Here is a 19,414-nt window from a genome sequence, read left to right as displayed (position 1 = left end):
GAAGTATAGACACTGACAGCTTAACGTAAAACAGTTTACTTCCGGCACTAAAGGTTTGTTTCTGTTTCCTGTCACTACGTTACTTCCAGGTTTGTTTCTGTTTCCTGTCACTACGTTACTTTGAGAAATATCGTTGCCATCATTTCAAACCGATAATAGTCAATTTTGAAGCAAATATGAACAAACGTTGAGACGAGGCGTACAAACGTCAGCCATTTTATTTTTGGTAAACATTTGGTTAAAATTTAACACACGTCCTATATGTGGGTTAATTTAACCAGCAAATTACGCTGGTTGAACTTAACCAAAATTTTATACAATCGGTTAACCAAAGTTTTTCCCAAAATTAACCTAACCATGGATTTAACAAAATGGTTAACCGACGTTTTTACAATTTGGCGCAGGTGTATTAATAATTAAATACAATCACGCATGTCAGAATTTAATATCTCAAACATTCTAACTAGACTCCAGCAACTTAATCGATAACAAAGGCATGCAATATCGTAACAGCATGTAAATGATATTTTTTCTTCAAAAACCGTTAACAAAAAAGTAATAAAAGCGCAGCTTGTTACTGCCTTTAACAGAATAAAATACGCATGGTTCTAGGGTATTTAAAACCCAAAGGTTGAGATTTAAGTGTTTTAATTTAGAAAACTTTCAGTCAGCTGCAGTCATCACCTGTGTACATAAAAATAGCTCATATCTCAAATTCAGTCGATTGTTATTGTCTTTGAATGGTTTGTATACTTTATTGTTTTAATCGTGTTATGTAATATTTAGTTAAATCTGGATAAAATACATAAAATTCAATTAAAGAAAGAGCACACAGTTATTGTTTGTTCGGTTTAAGGAAATAGTATGTCATTGAAAATTATGCAACGTAATGATTTTTATTGTGAGTTTATTATTATTTATGTAAAAAAACATTGCATTGCTGCTTATTATCGACAACGTATGTGTGTAAAGAGGTACTCCTCTTATATCTAAAGATAACTGGTTATTAAGAAACAAGTTCAGTAACAGGAATGTGCGGGATATCTCGGCTCTACTCTGGCATCTTTACTTTTGGAAAAAGGTCATGAGGTCACTATTTTCGATATTTGTATGTGGGGCATAAGTCCTGTACTGCCGATCGCAGACAACGTCAACCTTGAAATTATTAAAGGTGATATCTGTGATAAGAAACTTCTTGCCAATGTAATGACCAGAAAGGACGCCATAGTTCATCTTGCTGCTATTGTCGGCTACCCGGCATGCGATAATGATCCGGAACGCGCTATTAATACGAATATCGAAGGAACAAATAATATCACGGAATTAAAAACTGAAAACCAAATACTAGTTTATGCGAGCACAGGATCTTGTTATGGCGCTGTAAAAGGATTGTGCACTGAAGAGACGAGCATCAGTCCACTTACACTATACGGCAGCAGTAAAGCAGAAGGGGAGAAAATGGTTCTTTGTGTTGGTGGAATCGCGCTTAGACTAGCAACTGTGTTTGGTTTGTCTCCACGACTTAGATTAGATCTTCTTGTAAACGATCTTACATACAAAGCTGTTACATGCAAGCAATTCAACCTATACAAAGGTAGTTTCCGGCGTACATTCTTACACGTGAGAGACGCTGCTTTGGCATTTATTTTTGCTCTTGAGCATGCATCAGAAATGGAAGGACAGGCATACAACGTAGGTGATGAAAAAATAAATATGTCAAAGTCTCAGTTGGCAAGTCTTGTTCAGAAAAATATTAAAGGAAGCAAAGTAACCGAATCAGATTTGGGTGAAGATAAGGACAAGAGAGATTACGAGGTGTCGTATGCTAAGATACAAGTCTACAATATCGGTAGAGCAAGGAATCAGGGGCATGTTGAAAGTGTTTCCTTATCTACGTCCTGATGAGCTTTACATGTACAAAAATGTTTAGAGTTATAAGCTAAGTTTGTGTGTAACATTCGAGTGTTGTTTGCACATGACATTGTGCCTCTTAAAAGACATACCGGTAGCAGTGATTATTACAAATTTACATGACATTTAATTTGCTTTCTTCGCCGTATATCTGGTGCAATGATTGTGAAATAATCCATGGCGAGATAACCGATATTTATGGAAAGAATGTCTCCTACTTAGAGGATATATGCAAAGAATATATTTTAAATTTGTCTGAGTAAGATAAAAAAAATCATCAAGTGAGCTAAAAATAGATTTATGACAATTGGTGAGAATTATGTTTTTGAAGGCCAAAGATAAAATACAAATGCATCTTTAACAAGATACATACAAATTTCTTTTTAAGTTATGCCTTATAACAAGTTTATTGAAATTTCTTCAATATCAACTTGAATATCAAAATTTGTTTTCCCACAAATATAGACTCAATTCCTGACGAATTTTTCATAATTGCAAAAAGCATATCGCGAAAACATAACTTCAATAATCAACGTTAAATGGCAATGATATTGTTGATTATAAACAAAATATTTGAATGATCGCTAGCTTCAATAATAAAACAACTAATTCTAGGAGATGAAAAAGCTACTCAAGCCGACCTCAGATCTACGAAAAAGGGCGGAAAATATATTAGTCAATTCTGAGCCATGAAAGTGATCGCAAATTTTTTAAAATGTGTATCACGCGAGGAAATAATAACTTGTTTTTGTTTAGTAAAGATTTCATTTGCATTTTATAATGATGAATCTTTTCTCAAGAAATTACTCGTAGCGTACTTGGATATGCTCAAACAAAATCAAGAGCGATTGTGGATGTGGAAGGAAGTGTATTTATCGGACTGTTATGAATGATATAGACATTAGAGAAGATATTTTGGTGATAACAAATTAAATGAATGGAACTATTTTAATTGTCATCTTTTTCTGCTCCCAAACGTATTGTTATTGCTTTTTGGCGTCCGAAAAAACTCTGCCAGCACATACAATCAATTTTGTTACATTTTCATCCAAAAGGGATTCTTCGGCGTTCATTGTTTATTGTCGCTTTTCGTGCTCTGCCTACATTTCCCATTTAGAATAAAAGAGTCCCTCTCCTGATTTCACAGACCCTTATGTCCTATCCCGGTTAAGGGTTGTAGGGTATGGTAGCTTTGATTGTCGGGGCGCGTTCAGTGCACCGTGCTTTTGCCTTGTTGATCTTTATTATCGTCTTTTATCGTTTTAATTACGTTTATTTTATACATTATTCTAAATTCTTTATCAACTTCGGCTTAACTCTGCTCTAAACCAGCCTGATTATGCCGAAATGTAAGCACAAACAAAAGTAAGGTACCACATGGGAATCAGTTTTTTAAAAAGTTGTCCAAAATTAAAGATAAAAATATACATATTTTAACAAAGAAAGTTAACTTGAGTTTTTCAATCAAAATCGACATCACATTATTTTTGCATTGCTTTCTTTTTTGGGGTTTTGTAAAGAAACGTTTGTTTTTAAACACATATTTACAACCGCTTTTGATGAGGGTTATGTTTATAGGAAAATTCTATAATCCTCGATGAAAATATAGGTTTTAAACGTATTTTCTTTCTAGAATTGGCCTTTAAGATATTCTTAACTCTTTTCGTATACTAAAATATTTTATAATATAAACCAGGGTATGGGCTATTGTTAAATCAATTTTAAATCTAATTTATCATTTTGAAATCTGGAATGGATTTGTTTTTGCTATTTGTTTGTTTTTACGTTTATCCTTGCAGTTCTAAGTCGAACATGTGTGTTGTCTTACTCTTAAGCTCTAAAGTTCCATAGACATTGGAGATATTCAAATTATATTTACATTAATCTCATGCTCAGATTTCCTTATATAATGTTAAATTTAGTTTGACTGACATGAAATTGTTTGCTTTGATTTTATTTTTGATATTTGCCATAGACGATGGAAACTTCCAATAGTATTGACATTGGTCACAATTGAAATTTCATGCCATAGGAATCAGTAGGTCTTTATCAGGTTTTTGTTTGTATAATTGTCTTATAAACTTTTACCATATTGTTTGAATTCATGGTTAATATTAGTCTTATCTCGTGGTCAGATATGTATACATATTTATACATGGATTTATATAAGAAAACAATCTAACAACTTTTTGTTTGCAGAAGTATCTGATACACCACTACCAAGTATTCTTGAATCATTGCCACAGTGCCTATATTGATACCATCCTAAAGGTTCCTTGATTTTACATTCATTTTGGCTCCAATAATAGTTCAAGTACTGCATATTCATAGAATAATCATATCAATTCAGTTGTTTCAGGCATGTATCTATGTCCAATTTAAGATCAAAATCCCTGTACATTACTCATTGATAGGCGTTATTTAGCAACTATATAAAATAATGACAAAAAGCAAATTTGTAGGAGTTGCATATTGCTTTTCTTCTTTCTTGTTTTCTTTTTTTTTTTTATGAGAATTGTCCAGTATCTTTACCTTGAGGAACTGTTAATTACTGAAAAGAAATTCGAGCTTGGGTTTCATTTACAGGAATTTGTTGAGACATCTCATTCTGTTTTTATGCTTTGGAAAATTCAGACATAAATGCTTCTTTTTAGTACATGAAATGCTTTTGCCAAATTTTAAAACAAGAAATATTTAAAATATATCTCTCACTTTACCTAATACACCTTGTCTTGTGCTTCACCTATAGAATAATTGTTGGCAGTGTCTTTTGCCACAGATATAATGCCCTATTCTAACATATCAATATCATATCAATTGATCTAGTAATGATCTAAATTTTCTTACAACATTCTGAAGAATCTGTTGCCTGTGAAAGTTATCCTTCTTTTAATTCCTTATGTAATAGTACGCTTCAACTATTGATGCTTACATTTAATCGTCTACGTTTGATTCAAACAAATAAAATGAAAATGAAAAAAGGATAAAAAGTATTCAAAGTTCACGAACTGATCATTGAAATAAATTGAAAATAAATTGATTTGTCAACTCACTGAACTTAATATCATGAAAACAAAAACAATAAATTGCATTATAAATTTTAACTAGTATATTTTAATTATAAGTAGTACACATTATTTATGTTAAGTGAAAATTGTGATAATTACAAGTAAAATTGTAACTATAAGTAGCCTGTACTGGAATAGGAAAATGTTCATTTCATGTCATGGCGGCCATTTTTAAAAATGGCTGTCATGGCAACCAACTTTGCATATATAAAAGGGGCCCCATGCCCAAAATGTTTCTTTTGTCTTAATTAAGACCTGTGCCAAGCTTTTCCCGTTTTCTGAAGTATTTTAGCATATTTTGTTACAAATTGACTGGACTATAAAGGCAAATTATTGTTACAAGGCCTTTGAAAGAAATATTTCGTGAAATGATGTCATACTTGTAATACAATTTGTAACAAAATATGCTTAAATACTTCAGAAAACGGGAAAAGCTTGGCACAGGTCTTTAAGACAAAAGAAACATTTTGGGCATGGGGCCCCTTTCATATATGCAAAGTTGGTTGCCATGTATATGATGAAATTACAAGGAAGTTTAGTTAGAAATAATATCAGTAAAAGTCTGGCTATAAACAAACAAACCACTTGCCGTCTTCATTAACAACCGCATCAGAGAGATCGATTCATGTAGAGCAACTAAATTTAATTATGTGATTCAAAGGAAACCCCAGCCGACATTGCCTAAAGAGGAGCAACAATTAATGACCTACATGTTTTGAATGATATGCAAATTAATTCAGCACAAATTTATGGATTTAAGTTGGGAGCATATTGATAAGTTGTCAGCATATTTCCATAAGCTGTTAATTCAACTATCATCTCATTATTGATTCTAATAGTTAATAGAATTCTTTGCAAAAGCTAGATATCTACATAATAAAGAGTTCAGAATCAAGCCTTTAAAGTATTTTCTAGAATCACCGATGTAATACAAAGAAAATATGCTTTGAGTCATATATATTTCTGCCTTTAATTGAAAATTCCTAAAGAAAGTCCATCACAGCAAACTTATATATGTTGCACTCTCGGTTTGACTGAGCCAATTTATGGACTTTAGTGGTAATTCACACCCATTATCAATGGCTTAAGCATGTCCATGAAAAGTGGATATTGTGCCAAAGTGAATTAATGCGTGTGTCCTAAATGAGAAACAATGGGAATATCTAAATAACTTAGAATTTTAAAAAAGAATCAATAGCTATGAAGCTTGCATATCACAGATAAGCTGTCAATATCAAAAAAGCAGGTACAGCAGATTTTGTAGCAGATTTTTTCTTCTTCACTGCAAATTCTGTAATGATGCGTTTAAAGCAATTCGTTTTTTTTTTAGAAAACTAGTGTCCATGGAACAAATAATTCTTAAAAGAAAACAATATGCTCAGGTGTATTATCAAATACAACCAAACATGTCAGAAATGAGTATCTCAAACATTCTGATTAGACTCCAGCAACATTTTTCGATAAAAAAGACATGCAATATCGTAACAGCCTGTAAATGGTATTTTTCTTCAAAAACCGTTAACAAAAAAGTCATAAAAGCGCGACTTGTTACTGCCACGCTATATTCAAAAAGAATGACAAGTCAACATGTGTATACATATATTAAGGTTTTTATTTCATAATGTGCACTATGGAACATGACTTTGATTTATGAATATTATAGTGCAGGATACATGTAGACTGAGCTTATGTCAAAATGATTAATACATGTAACTCTAAAACGTGTGAATTTATATACATTATAAAATGTCCTTATGACAGGTTGCCATTATATATACTATTCTCAAATGTCCAGGGAACAGTTCGAATTTGGTTCTTGAGTTGTATACATGTGTGTTTGTATTTGTATATTAAAAGTATGCAACATCCGTGAGTTCTTCCTCCGTTATGCGACAATTTAACTAAATATTATATTACAATATTAAAACAATAAAGTATACAGACCATTCAAAGACAATAGCAATCAATTGAAATTGAGATATGAAATATTTTTTATGTACACAAGTGATGACTGCAGCTGACTGAAAGTTTTCTAAATTGTAACACTTAAATCTCAACCTTTGTGTTTAAAAAACCCTAGAGCCATGCACATTTTATTCTGTTAAAGGCAGCTATACGACAAAATCTGGATTACATACCTAAAATTCAATTACAAAAGAGCACACAGTTATTGTTCTTTCGATTAAAGGAAATAATATGTCATTGAAAGTTACGCAACGTAATGATTTTTATTGTGATATTTATGAAAAAAAACACAAATTGCATTGCTGCTTATTATCGACAAAGTATGTATGTAAAGAGGTTGTCCTGTAATGTTTAAACATAACTAGTCAAATCATATGCCTTTTGTTTTGTATGTTGATTCAGGAAACAAGTACAGTAACAGGAGTGAAAATTCTAATAACAGGAGGTGCGGGATATCTTGGCTCTACTTTGGCATCTTTACTTTTGGATAAAGGTCATGAGGTCACTATTTTCGATATTTTTATGTGGGGCATAACCCCTGTACTGCCGATCGCAGATAACATCAACCTTGAAATCATTAAAGGTGATATCTGTGATAAGGAACTTCTTGCCAATGTGATGACCGGAAAGGACGCAATAGTTCATCTTGCTGCTATTGTCGGCTACCCGGCATGCGATAATGATCCAGAATGCGCAATTAATACGAATATCGTAGGAACAGATAATATCACGAAATTAAAAATTTGAAACGGGATCTATTTCCGGTTCTAAAATGTAAACACGTAAAAATGTCTATCATGTAAATCAACGCATTTTGTGTGAATTACTGAACGCTTAAAAAGGAATTTATGTGTGTTATATATATAAAGGAATAGCTTCAAAATGGTATGAACATTTATGAAATCTATAAAGTATTTATGGTGATATTTATACAGAACTTTTTAGTATACATTTAATAAATAGGTGTAAAAAGCACATAGACAGTATTGCCAAAAAATCGTCACGCTTGGTTAGGTATAACAGTAATGACTATTATAGGATAGATATAACGGGAACTAACGGTTATCACGTACTCTGCTTGATCGCTTGTGACTTTTGATCATATAAATTATGAATGTTAAAGGCGGAACAACAAAACGAAAAAAAGAATCCACCACTAGCTGTAGCGACTTAGACTCTAGTGCTATAACGAACTCATTTAGCTCCTTAAATGAAACAACAGAAGAAACAGACCCAATGAATAAAAGTTTAGGAAAAGACCTACGAATAAAAAACAACCCCAATAACTCAAAGTCTCATCAAAGAAAACAAAAAAGTAAAAAACAAAAAACCGCGGCATCACCTGAATTGATAGAAACGAACGTGGAGATGAAACTAGAACAAAAACTAGACAAAATCGATGAAAAACTCAACAACGTTTTAACAAAAGATGACAGGTCATTCATCAGAGACATAATAAAAGACACATTTGAAGAAATGAAGGAACAATTATTAGGATCAGTCATCATTTTTAGAAGATGAAATTTATAACAAATCAGACTCCACTTCAAAACTTAATTCAGAGATAAGCGAAAACAAACATGTTATAGAAACAAGAATAGAAAAATCAGAAGAAAAGATGAACACTGAATTAAAAATATTAAAATTAGAAAACGAAAAATTAAAAGAAAATGCAAATGATCAAGAACAATACAGTCGAAGGAATAACCTTCGTATCACGGGAATAAAAGAAGATTCTCCCCAACAGTCTTCATTACAGACAAAAATACAATTCCAGAAAATGTGCAAAGACAATCTCGGATTGGTTGTTCTCGATGAAGAAATCGACATTGCACATAGAATTGGTCAGTTCAAGACAGGCAGTAACCGTCCAATAATTGTAAAATTCGTAAGAAGGCAAACGAAAGTTAATATCATGAAAAATGCAAAGTCACTTAAAGGAACCAGAATATATTTGAATGAAGATCTTACACACTCCAATCAGCAAGCTTTAATGTCATTACGTTTAAAAGATCCCAAACGAATCGAAAAAGCATGGTCTTTCGAAGGCAAATTATTTGCCATATTTAAGTCAACGAACCCCTTAAGACCAGACAACACAACAACACGGCTGATCAAATTCTCAGAATATGACCAATGGCTTTCGCTCCCGTGGCCGGCTCGTGAGATTGGAGGAAATTCTTCCGAAAAATCTACAACGAATGTTTGGAACAGAAAATAAAACATAACACGTTGAAAACAAACATATAAATACCAACAAATCAAATGAAGACTCTTAAGTGAAAAAAGGTAAATACATGTACATCATGAGAAAAGAGAAATGTTTAACAAAAGACGCATAAAAACTATTGTTATTGAACATTAAACTTTGTTGAGTTAGCTTCTTTAAATTAACGTTTTATAGTTTAAGTAACTTTCTCGTATCACTCCTGTTTTTTTGTTTGTTTTTTTTTAATCCCAATTATAACATAGATAGTTATACACGAATTTTGACACAAATATGTTATTTTCCTTTTCTGACACATTGTACATTCGTTTAGATATTTGTATAAAAACAATTTTAAATTTACAATGAAAAATAAATGAAATACGCTGTTACCCCACAGATTATTTATAGACAGCTTTTCGTTTTCGACGCACATGATATTGACTGTAATATCACATTATGAATACTAGAATATACATACATAAATTATATTAACATTGTTCAATCTTAAATAACATAATAACATTTGATTGTTTTATTTTTATTTTTTTCTCATTATTTTCTGACCAAAGAAGGTTTATTAGTATGGGGTAATAAGTCGTTTATACAAGATATTCCTTTGTGCTGTTTCTCTTCTCCCTTTCATGTTTTTCGATAGAAGAGAAACATATTACAAGGGTATAGACAATACGAATGTCAAATTGAATAAAAATATAGTTGCCTTGCGGTTAAGTTTATTAGATTTAATAGTGTGAATGTCAAAATGAATGTAATATGTTTTTGTTGCGATTTAATTTATTACATTTGATAGTTTGAATGTCAAAATGTAGGTAAAATCGTTCTGTTGGGTTTGAATTTATTACATTTTATAGTACGAATGTCAAAATGTTGCGATTAAATGTATTACATTTGATATTATGAGTGGCAAAATGAATATAATATGTTTTGTTGTGGTTAATTTTTTTTTTTACATTTGAGAGTATGAATGTCAAAATGAATGTCAAGTTTTTGTTTTCGGTAAAAGTTACACCATTAAATAGTATAAATGAACGTCAAAACGAATATAATATACTTTGTTTGCGGTTAATTTATTTAGATTATGGTACTATGATTGTCAAATTTCAAATTGTCAAAATAAATACACTATATTTAGCTTGTAGTTGAACGTATTAGGACTGATAGTATAAAGGTAAAAATTAATGTAATATATTCTGCTTGCTGTATTTATGTTAAAATGAATGTGATATATTTTGTTTTCAGTTAAATCTACTAGATTTGATGGTATGAATGTCAAAGGGAATACAATGTATTTTGCTTGCGGTATTTATGTACAAATAAATGTAAAGTGTTTTGTCTTCAGTTAAATCGATTAGATTTGATAGTGTGAATGTCAAAATGAATGTAACATGATTTGTATTAGATTTGATAGTATGAATGTCAAACTGTATGTAATGTGATTTGCTAGCAATTACATTTATTAGATTTGATGGTAGGAGTTTTCAAAATGAGTGTAATATTTTTTGCTTGCTGTTTAAATTAATTAGATTTGATATTAAGAAATATAAGATATATAAATGATTTTGATAGTACTGATACCAAAATTAGATAGATATTTTTTTTTCTGTTTCATCCTCTTATTCCAAATGTCACCTAAAATTCCTTCATAACTCATTTCAGAATAAAGTAACTTTAGTAATTATTGGACAATGACTTAATAAACATAAATATTTTTCTGTTAAAAAATTTTAATCCATAACATTTAGTTTTTTCTCTCCAAATATTCACATCTTTAAATGATATGTAAGAGTGTATGTTAGGTACCATAATAATATTCTCTTTCTGATATGTCATGTTGCATTATTTTGGTTTTTGTTGTTGTTGTTTCATTCATTTTTAATTCCTGATAGTAGATAAAAATGACGTAATGACTGTTTAACATTGATTTGCACCGAATATATGTATATGTATGTCATATTTGGTTTACTTAGGATTTAACTTAATAGCGATCAAGCTTAGATTAAAATTTATTATTGTTTTTTTTAACATACATGTAATGTTACCAAACAATTCATTAGGTATTAATAAAAAATGTCATAGTTCATTTACAATAGATAAAACATCAATTTAAACAATATTTAGTAGCGGTCATGTAATTCACAACTTAATCCTCTTTGCAGGAAGACTTTTATACTTGAACAATTTTTAACTGCTTTGGTAGTATATAAATTTTCTTCATCGATTCAATTTAATGTCTAAAACTACTATCTTTACTTATAATGTTAACGGAATTTCTGGAAAAGACAAGAGAATTGCTATTTTTCAATGGTTGAAAACACAAAAGGTTGACATAAGCCTTCTCCAAGAAGTGCATTTCAAACAGGCTGATAAAGAAAAGTGGGAAAAAGAATGGGATGGAACAATAATCAATAGTGGGAATTCAAGTAATCAGTTAGGCGTATCAGTTCTTTTCAGAAATGGTTTAAATATTCACATTCTAAATACTTTTGAAATTGAGATCGGACGTGTATTAGCACTTCATGTAAAGATTGAAAACAAAGAGGTATTTATCATAAATGTATACGGCCCAAATAAAGATGATATTGATATTTTCTGTAAATTAGAAGCCTTCGTTAAAGACAGAAGTGATCACCTTTTTATTATAGGAGGAGATTTTAATGTAGTGCTAGAACCTAATATTGACAAACAAGGTGGTAACCCTCATACACATTTGAAATGTCGCAAAAAAATAAAAAGTATACTTGAAACTTTTCAACTTAATGATATATTTCGGGTACAAAATCCGTTCACTAAAAGATTTACTTGGCGCTCAAAAGTACGGTTAAATATAGCGTGTAGATTAGATTATTTTGTTCTTTCAAATGATTTGGTAAATATTGTTGAAAAATCCGGCATAAAGCCTAGTTTTAAATCTTTAAATTTTGATCCTATAGTGAGAGGACCTGGTGTTTTTAAACTAAATAATAGTTTACTTTTAAATATGGAATTTAAAGACAGAATTAAAAATGCCATAACTGAAATACGTTCTCTTAATACAGACACAAACCCTTTAGTCAGATGGGAAGTTATTAAAAGTACAATACGAAATGAAACTATAAGATTTTCAAAATATAAAAAGAAAACAGAAACAGAACAAATTCAAAAACTTATGACAGAAATCGAAAAAATTGAAACTGAGATAGCCTGCAATTTTGACGAAAATTTAAATAGAAATTTAGAGTTGAAAAAATCAGAATTAGAACAATTTCATAATGAAAATATCAATGGAATTATAACGAGAATAAAAAGTTTTAAATTAGACAACAGTGAAAAAAACATTAAATTGCTAAAAAACTTAGAGACTAGAAATGCTGAAAGAAAACTTATTAATAATCTAAATGTCAATGGTAATGTTACGTCAAACCAAAATGAACTTCTGAATGAGCAAAAAAAATATTATGAAAGTCTGTACAGTGAAAGGATACAAAGAGACTCAACATATGACTTTTATGATGAAAATAAAATCCCTAAACTAAACGACAACGAGCAAGTATTATGTTAAGGAATTATTACAGAAGGAGAGTGTATCGAAGCAATTAAAACCATGAAAAATGGGAAAAGTCCTGGATCAGATGGTATAAACGTTGAATTTTATAAAATGTTTTGGAATGAAATTAATAATGATCTAATAAATTCTCTTAATTATTCATTCGAAACTGAATATTTAAGTCAGTTGCAGGCACAGAGTTTAATTACCTTAATCCCAAAACCAAAAAAAGATTTATCACTTGTTTCAAACTGGCGGCCAATAAGTTTATTAAACGTTGACTATAAAATACTGAGTAAAGTAATTGCTAATAGAATTAAACGTGTACTAAATAACTTGATCGACAATAGCCAAACTGGATTTATTAAAGGCAGATACATTGGTGAAAATATAAGATTGATTTATGATGTAATCGAGTACGCAGAACAAAACGAAAAACCTGGAATATTATTTTTTGCTGATTTTGAAAAAGCTTTTGATAGTTTGAATCATAATTTTATTTTAAAAACACTCGATCTATTTAACTTTGGACCAAATTTAAAAATGTGGGTAAAATTGTTATACAAAAATCCAACAAGTTGTATTCTTTACAATGGTTTCTTGTCGGACTCATTTAATATCAGACAAGGAGTCCGACAAGGCTGTCCTTTATCTCCTTACATTTTTATTTTAGCAATTGAACTCCTCTCCATAGCAATAAGAGAAAATACAAATATTAAAGGATTTAATATATTTGATATAGAAGTAAAAAACAGCATGTTTGCTGATGATGCAACAATATTATTAGATGGTACAAATAACAGTTTCAAAGAAATGTTAAATATATTTGAACAATTTTCATTCATCTCGGGTCTAAATCTTAATTATAGTAAATGTACAGCTCTAAGAATAGGCCCACTGCGAAACCAGCACGACCTTATATAGTAGAAAAAAATATAGTAATATTTCATGGACATCAGAAAGTGTCAAAACACTAGGAATAACATTTCATTCAAAAACTGACCATATCTTCAAATTAAATTACGATAACAGATTATCTCAATTCCAAATAGACATAAACAGATGGAAAGCTAGACATCTCACAACAATTGGTAATATCTCAGTATTGAAATCATTAATAATTCCAAAATTAACTTTCCTGTTTTCTGTTCTACCCAATCCTCCAAATAAAACTGTAAATACAATTAAACAACAATGTTATGAATTTATATGGAGCTCAAAAAGGGATAAAGTCAAACGGGATGTGATAATACAGGAGTACAAAAACGGAGGTCTAAATATGATTGACATTCCTATATTTTTGAACTCAATAAAATCGAACTGGATAAAAAGAATAATAAACGATTCAAATGATGGGTTGTGGAAAGAAATAATAAAGAAAAATATAAATCATTAGGTGGAATATCTTTATTTAAATACAATATAAACACAAAAGATATATTGAAATTTAAAATCAAAAATAAATTTATACACGAAGTATTAGTAGCTTGGAGTGAAATCAATTTTAATGAAAATCCGAAAAATATTTCAGAACAAATTCTTTGGCAAAATTGAAACATAAAAAATAACAATAGCCTTCTCTATTTCAGACAGTGGAGAAACAAAAATATATACCATGTAAAAGATATCTATGATACAAACGCGAAAAAATTTAAAACTTTTAGTCAATTAAAAACTGAATATAACATTCCTAATACTGAGTTTTTAAATTACCATAGACTTATCTCTTCAATCCCAACATGTTGGAAAAGAAAATTAGATAATGTCATTCTTTCTGTAACAACTGAGGAAATAAATATTTATGAGCTTTTAGAAAAAACAGAAACACATCTCCTAAATAGAAAATTAACACAGGTTCAAAAAGAAAGAAAGCTAAAATACCAGAATGAAAAACTAAAATCCCAGTTAAAATGGGAGGCAGTATTTCCAGATAAAAATTTCAATTGGCAACAAATATATTTAAATGCGTTTGATATTTGTAAGGATAATATTTTGCAAAATTTTTATTTTGATTTCTTACATAGAAATATTGCAACTAACAAATTTCTCTTTAGATGTAAATTAGTGGAGTCTAGTCTTTGTGATTTTTGTAATATGGAAATAGATAGCATAGAACATATATTTTGGACCTGTCAACAAACACAAATTTTCTGGAATGAATTGTTTAAATGGTTGGTTGAAATTGGTATACATGCAACCCAAGACAAATTTTTGTCCTTTTTTCATTCACGAAATAAAATTTTATCATATATTCTCTTATTTGCCAAATATTATATATATAGTTGTAAAACAAAAAAGAAAATACCAAATAATCTTGTGTTTAAAAGAAAATTGATTGATAGAATATCTTTAGAAAAATACATAGCATTTCAAAATGATTCTCTTGATGATTTCAACAGGAAGTGGAATAACTTTCTAATAATGCTATAAGAACTGATTGATGATATGTCAGAAGTATATTACCAAAGCAGCCTTTCTTTCTTAATATTACCATTTTTTTTATCTTATCGTAGTTTTTTATTCTCTTGCAAATTATCCTTTTATATTTTAGCACCTCCCCAAATTGTCAGTATTTTTCCAACTGACTCAAGAAATTTTTTTAAAAATTGATTTAAAAAACTCTATCTTGTTTAAAATATAATATCCTTTCTCTTAACTTTTTCTTAAAGAGATGCACGTTTAAGCTCTTTGAAATTATTTTAAAATGTCTACAACAACATATATATTAGTTTGTAACGTATGTTATGTAAAATAATTAATTGAAAAATGTAAAATGAATGTATTATGTAAAAAGGAAAAGTAAATAAAAGGGCCTTAAAGGTGGTTCAAAAAAAAAAAAAAAAAAAAATTAAAAACTGAAAATCAAATACTAGTTTACGCGAGCACAGGATCTTGCTATGGCGCTGTATAAGGATTATGCACTGAAGAAACGAGCACCAGTCCACTTACACTATACGGCAGCAGTAAAGCAGAAGGGGAGAAAATGGTTCTTTGTGTTGGTGGAATCGCGCTTAGACTTGCAACTGTGTTTGGTTTGTCTCCACGCCTTAGATTAGATCTTCTTGTAAACGATCTTACATACAAAGCTGTTGCATGCAAGCAATTCGACCTATACGAAGGAAGTTTCCGGCGTACATTCTTACACGTGAGAGACGCTGCTTTGGCATTTATTTTTGCTCTTGAGCATGCATCAGAAATGGAAGGACAGGCATACAACGTAGGTGATGAAAAAATGAATATGTCAAAGTCTCAATTGGCAAATCTTGTTCAGAAAAATGTTAAAGGAAGCAAAGTAACCGAATCAGATTTGGGTGAAGATAAGGACAAGAGAGATTACGAAGTGTCGTATGCTAAGATACAAAAGCTCGGATACAAGTCTACAATATCGGTAGAGCAAGGAATCAGGGGCATGCTGAAAGTGTTTCCGTATCTACTTCCTGATGATCTTTGCATGTACAAAAATATTTAGAGTTATTACCTTAGTTTGTTTGTAACATTCCAGTGTTGTTGGCATGGCATAATTACACATGACATTGTGCTTTTTAAAAGACATAGCAGTGATTATTACAAATTTATATAACATTTAAATTCTTTTCTTCGCCGTAAATCTGGTGCAGTGACTGTGAAATTATCCATGTCGAGATAACCAATATTTATGGAAAGAATGTCTACTATTTAGAGGATATATACAAAGGATATATATTTTAAATTTGTCTGAGTAAGATGAAATTTTATTTCATTGAATGGGCTAAAACAAAATTTTCTGTCAAGCGGCATAGCCACCGATGAGACTTATGTTTTGAAGGCCCAAGATGAAGTAGAAATACATCTATAACAAGAAACAAACCAATTTCTTTTTATTTTATGCCTAAATACAAGTTTATTCATTTTTTTTCAATATCAACTTGACTATCAAAATTTGTTTTCCCTTAAAGGTACATGTAGCCTCAATTTTAGACGAATATTTCATAAATGCATGAAGTATATCGCTAAAACATAAGTTCAATAATCAACGTTAAATGGCAATGATATTGTTGATTATAAACAAAATATATGAATGATCGCTTGTTTCAATAATTAAAACAAACAATTCTAGGAGATGAAAAAGTTACCCCTCAGATCAACGAAAAAGGGCGGAGTATACTGTATGTGTAGAAATATTCGCGGGTTTCAAGTTTTCGCGATCTTCGCGGTGACATTCGATACGCGAATTTATGTTCAGCGCGAATATATCTACACTAATAATTTCTTAATAGTCATATTTTCGCGCATCAATAGAACAATGTATATCAGTGTGTTCACGGCTGCCATAAGTCTGGTATCCGTGGCGCTTTCAAAGAGTGATGTTACTGTTGTATAAACTGTACATGTAACATTTAGCTCTGTATATAAATCAGTTTGCTAGTGTATTATTGTTTGACTGATCTGATTATCGGATTCTTGTATAAGTTTAAACATGTTTGAACAATACCATTGCATCACGCTATTTATTTCATAGACTGAGTCATAAACGTCTTGACATATGATCAGATTATATTTTGTTTTTCTAAACAAACAATACAAATAACACAAACATTAACGATTCTAACTGATGAAAACATGGAAAACAAAACACAATTACTCAGCCAACATTTTAACAAAATTGGTGAAAAGATTATGGTCTCATTCAGTGCTGTTGAAAACTGTGAAAAATCACGCACGTTAACGGACATTCTTTTGTTTGCCATAATCTGTCCGCTAGACAAATAAGTGTCATTGTTCTGTACAAAAGTGTATTGTTTGACACCAGGCGTTGAAAATAACTGTGAAGCTCCGCAATGATTACAGTAAAAACTATGTAAAATGAAAGATGACTGCTTGCGAAAACTATTGCCTAATCGTGTAAGAGTAATTCCCTTATTTTTTTACCTGAAGGGTGTACGCGAATTTATGATTTTCGGAAGTCATCTCCGCGAATTCAAAATAGCGCGAATATTTGTATATACCTCCAAATACAGTATTATATTAGTCAATCCTGAGCCATGAAAGCGATCGCCATTTTTTAAAAGTGTGTGTCACGCGAGGGAATAATAACTTGTATTTGACTAGGAGTGATTTCATTTGCATTTGAAAATGTTAAATCTATCACAAGAAATTGCTCGTAGCATACGTGAACATGCCCAAATATAATCAAGTCCGGTTTTGAATGAGGAAGGAAGTGTAATTATCAGACTGTTATGAATGATATAAACAATAGAGAAAATATTTTGGTGATTGACAAATTAAATGAATTGAACTATTTTAATTTTCATCTTTTATGCTTCCAAATGTATGGTTTATGCTGTGTGGCGGCCGGAAAAAGTCTACCCGCACATACAATCAATTTTGTTACATTTTCATCCAAAAGGGATTGTCGACGTTCATGTTCTGCCTACATTTCCCAGTTAGAATAAAAGAGTCCCTCCCCTGATTTCACCGCCTCTTATTTATATTACAACAATATTTCTTTTTAACAGATGTAGCTGACAGCGGTGCACTCCAAACAGTTATTGAAGTCAACGTTTTAATAACGTACAACCTGTGCTTCAACGTTATTCAGTCAATGACCGTTACTGCCTCTCAACGTAATATCCGTTTTCCCTTCCATCATTTAATCTCTTCTGCCACTTAAACACTTATGACCGTGCGATTTCATTTTCTTTGTTCGCCTGCTGATTTCTTTTCAAATGATTTTGTTGGTGTCATTCCCAAATAACAATAAAACTTTATGATTTTTTAATTCCTGCGTCTATAATGTTCCCGTTGTAAACAATAACCCTAGCGTCTGGCGTTTCTAGCGATATTAACAAGCATTAATAGAACTGACCTCTACATTTAAAAAAAAATACTAAAATGACATTATGGAAGAAGCATGTAATGTTTAGCGGTTTCCTACGTTGATTAATAGTTTTAAGCAAAATCAAAATCATTGCGCTTTCTACCGTGCGTCGGGTGCCGTTTATAGCTTAATTTAATATAAAATCATTATTCATTGATGGAGCTAACTGTTTTCTTTCAAAATATGTTGATAAAATTCTACAATTTATGCTGATAAAATTCATTACAATACACGTTGACGTTCAATAGATATTTAAAAAGTCTACGAGTTTTTGGATTAACTCTTGTATGTGTGTCTAATCAAAAGAGCCAAAAAGTCCCAAAAAGCCATTTTTCCTTGGAAATTACTGTTAATGTTGCCTTAAGTCCTCAGCACTAAGCCAAGTAATAAGCTTTCTTCTCAATATTAACAAAGCTGTTCAAAAATTAGATTCTGTAACACCAAAACGATCTGCAATCCTAACAGTATATGTTCAAACAATATACCACAAAGTTGTCTTTCAACGCTAATAGGGTATCCTCTTCTTCCTGGTCATGAATTCAGGAACATCTTTGATATAATCTTAAAGAAAATGAAATGTCTGAGATATCATGTGAACCAAAGCTACAGTTTTCATCTGTTTAATGAGGGACAACTTTCTCTACACAGCATTGAGTTCACATAAAACTCAAATGTATCTGGTAATTTTAACAAAAAGTATAGCAACTTATTGTTGAATTGAAACTTTTGGCATCTTCAATAAATCGCACAATCATAAATATTGTTGTAAAGATTTTACATGCATACTAACGATGCGTTTTGCCGCTCTGAAAACCATCTTCTGAGGGAGTATTTTTTAAATCACGATTTTAAGGGATTATTCA

General features: G+C 30.7%; 1 pseudogene; it reads left to right on the top strand.

Annotated features, from left to right (window-relative positions):
• The first annotated feature begins 562 nt into the window (after positions 1-562).
• Positions 563-19,194, top strand: LOC132719686 (GDP-D-glycero-alpha-D-manno-heptose dehydrogenase-like; annotated as a pseudogene).
• Positions 19,195-19,414: the final 220 nt, after the last annotated feature.

Source organism: Ruditapes philippinarum, unplaced genomic scaffold, assembly GCF_026571515.1.
Source record: "Ruditapes philippinarum isolate M1 unplaced genomic scaffold, ASM2657151v2 ctg2668_1_1_1_1, whole genome shotgun sequence".
Classification (NCBI taxonomy): domain Eukaryota; kingdom Metazoa; phylum Mollusca; class Bivalvia; order Venerida; family Veneridae; genus Ruditapes; species Ruditapes philippinarum.
Note: the sequence above shows the minus strand (reverse complement) of the source record. Positions and strands in the feature narration are given on the sequence as shown.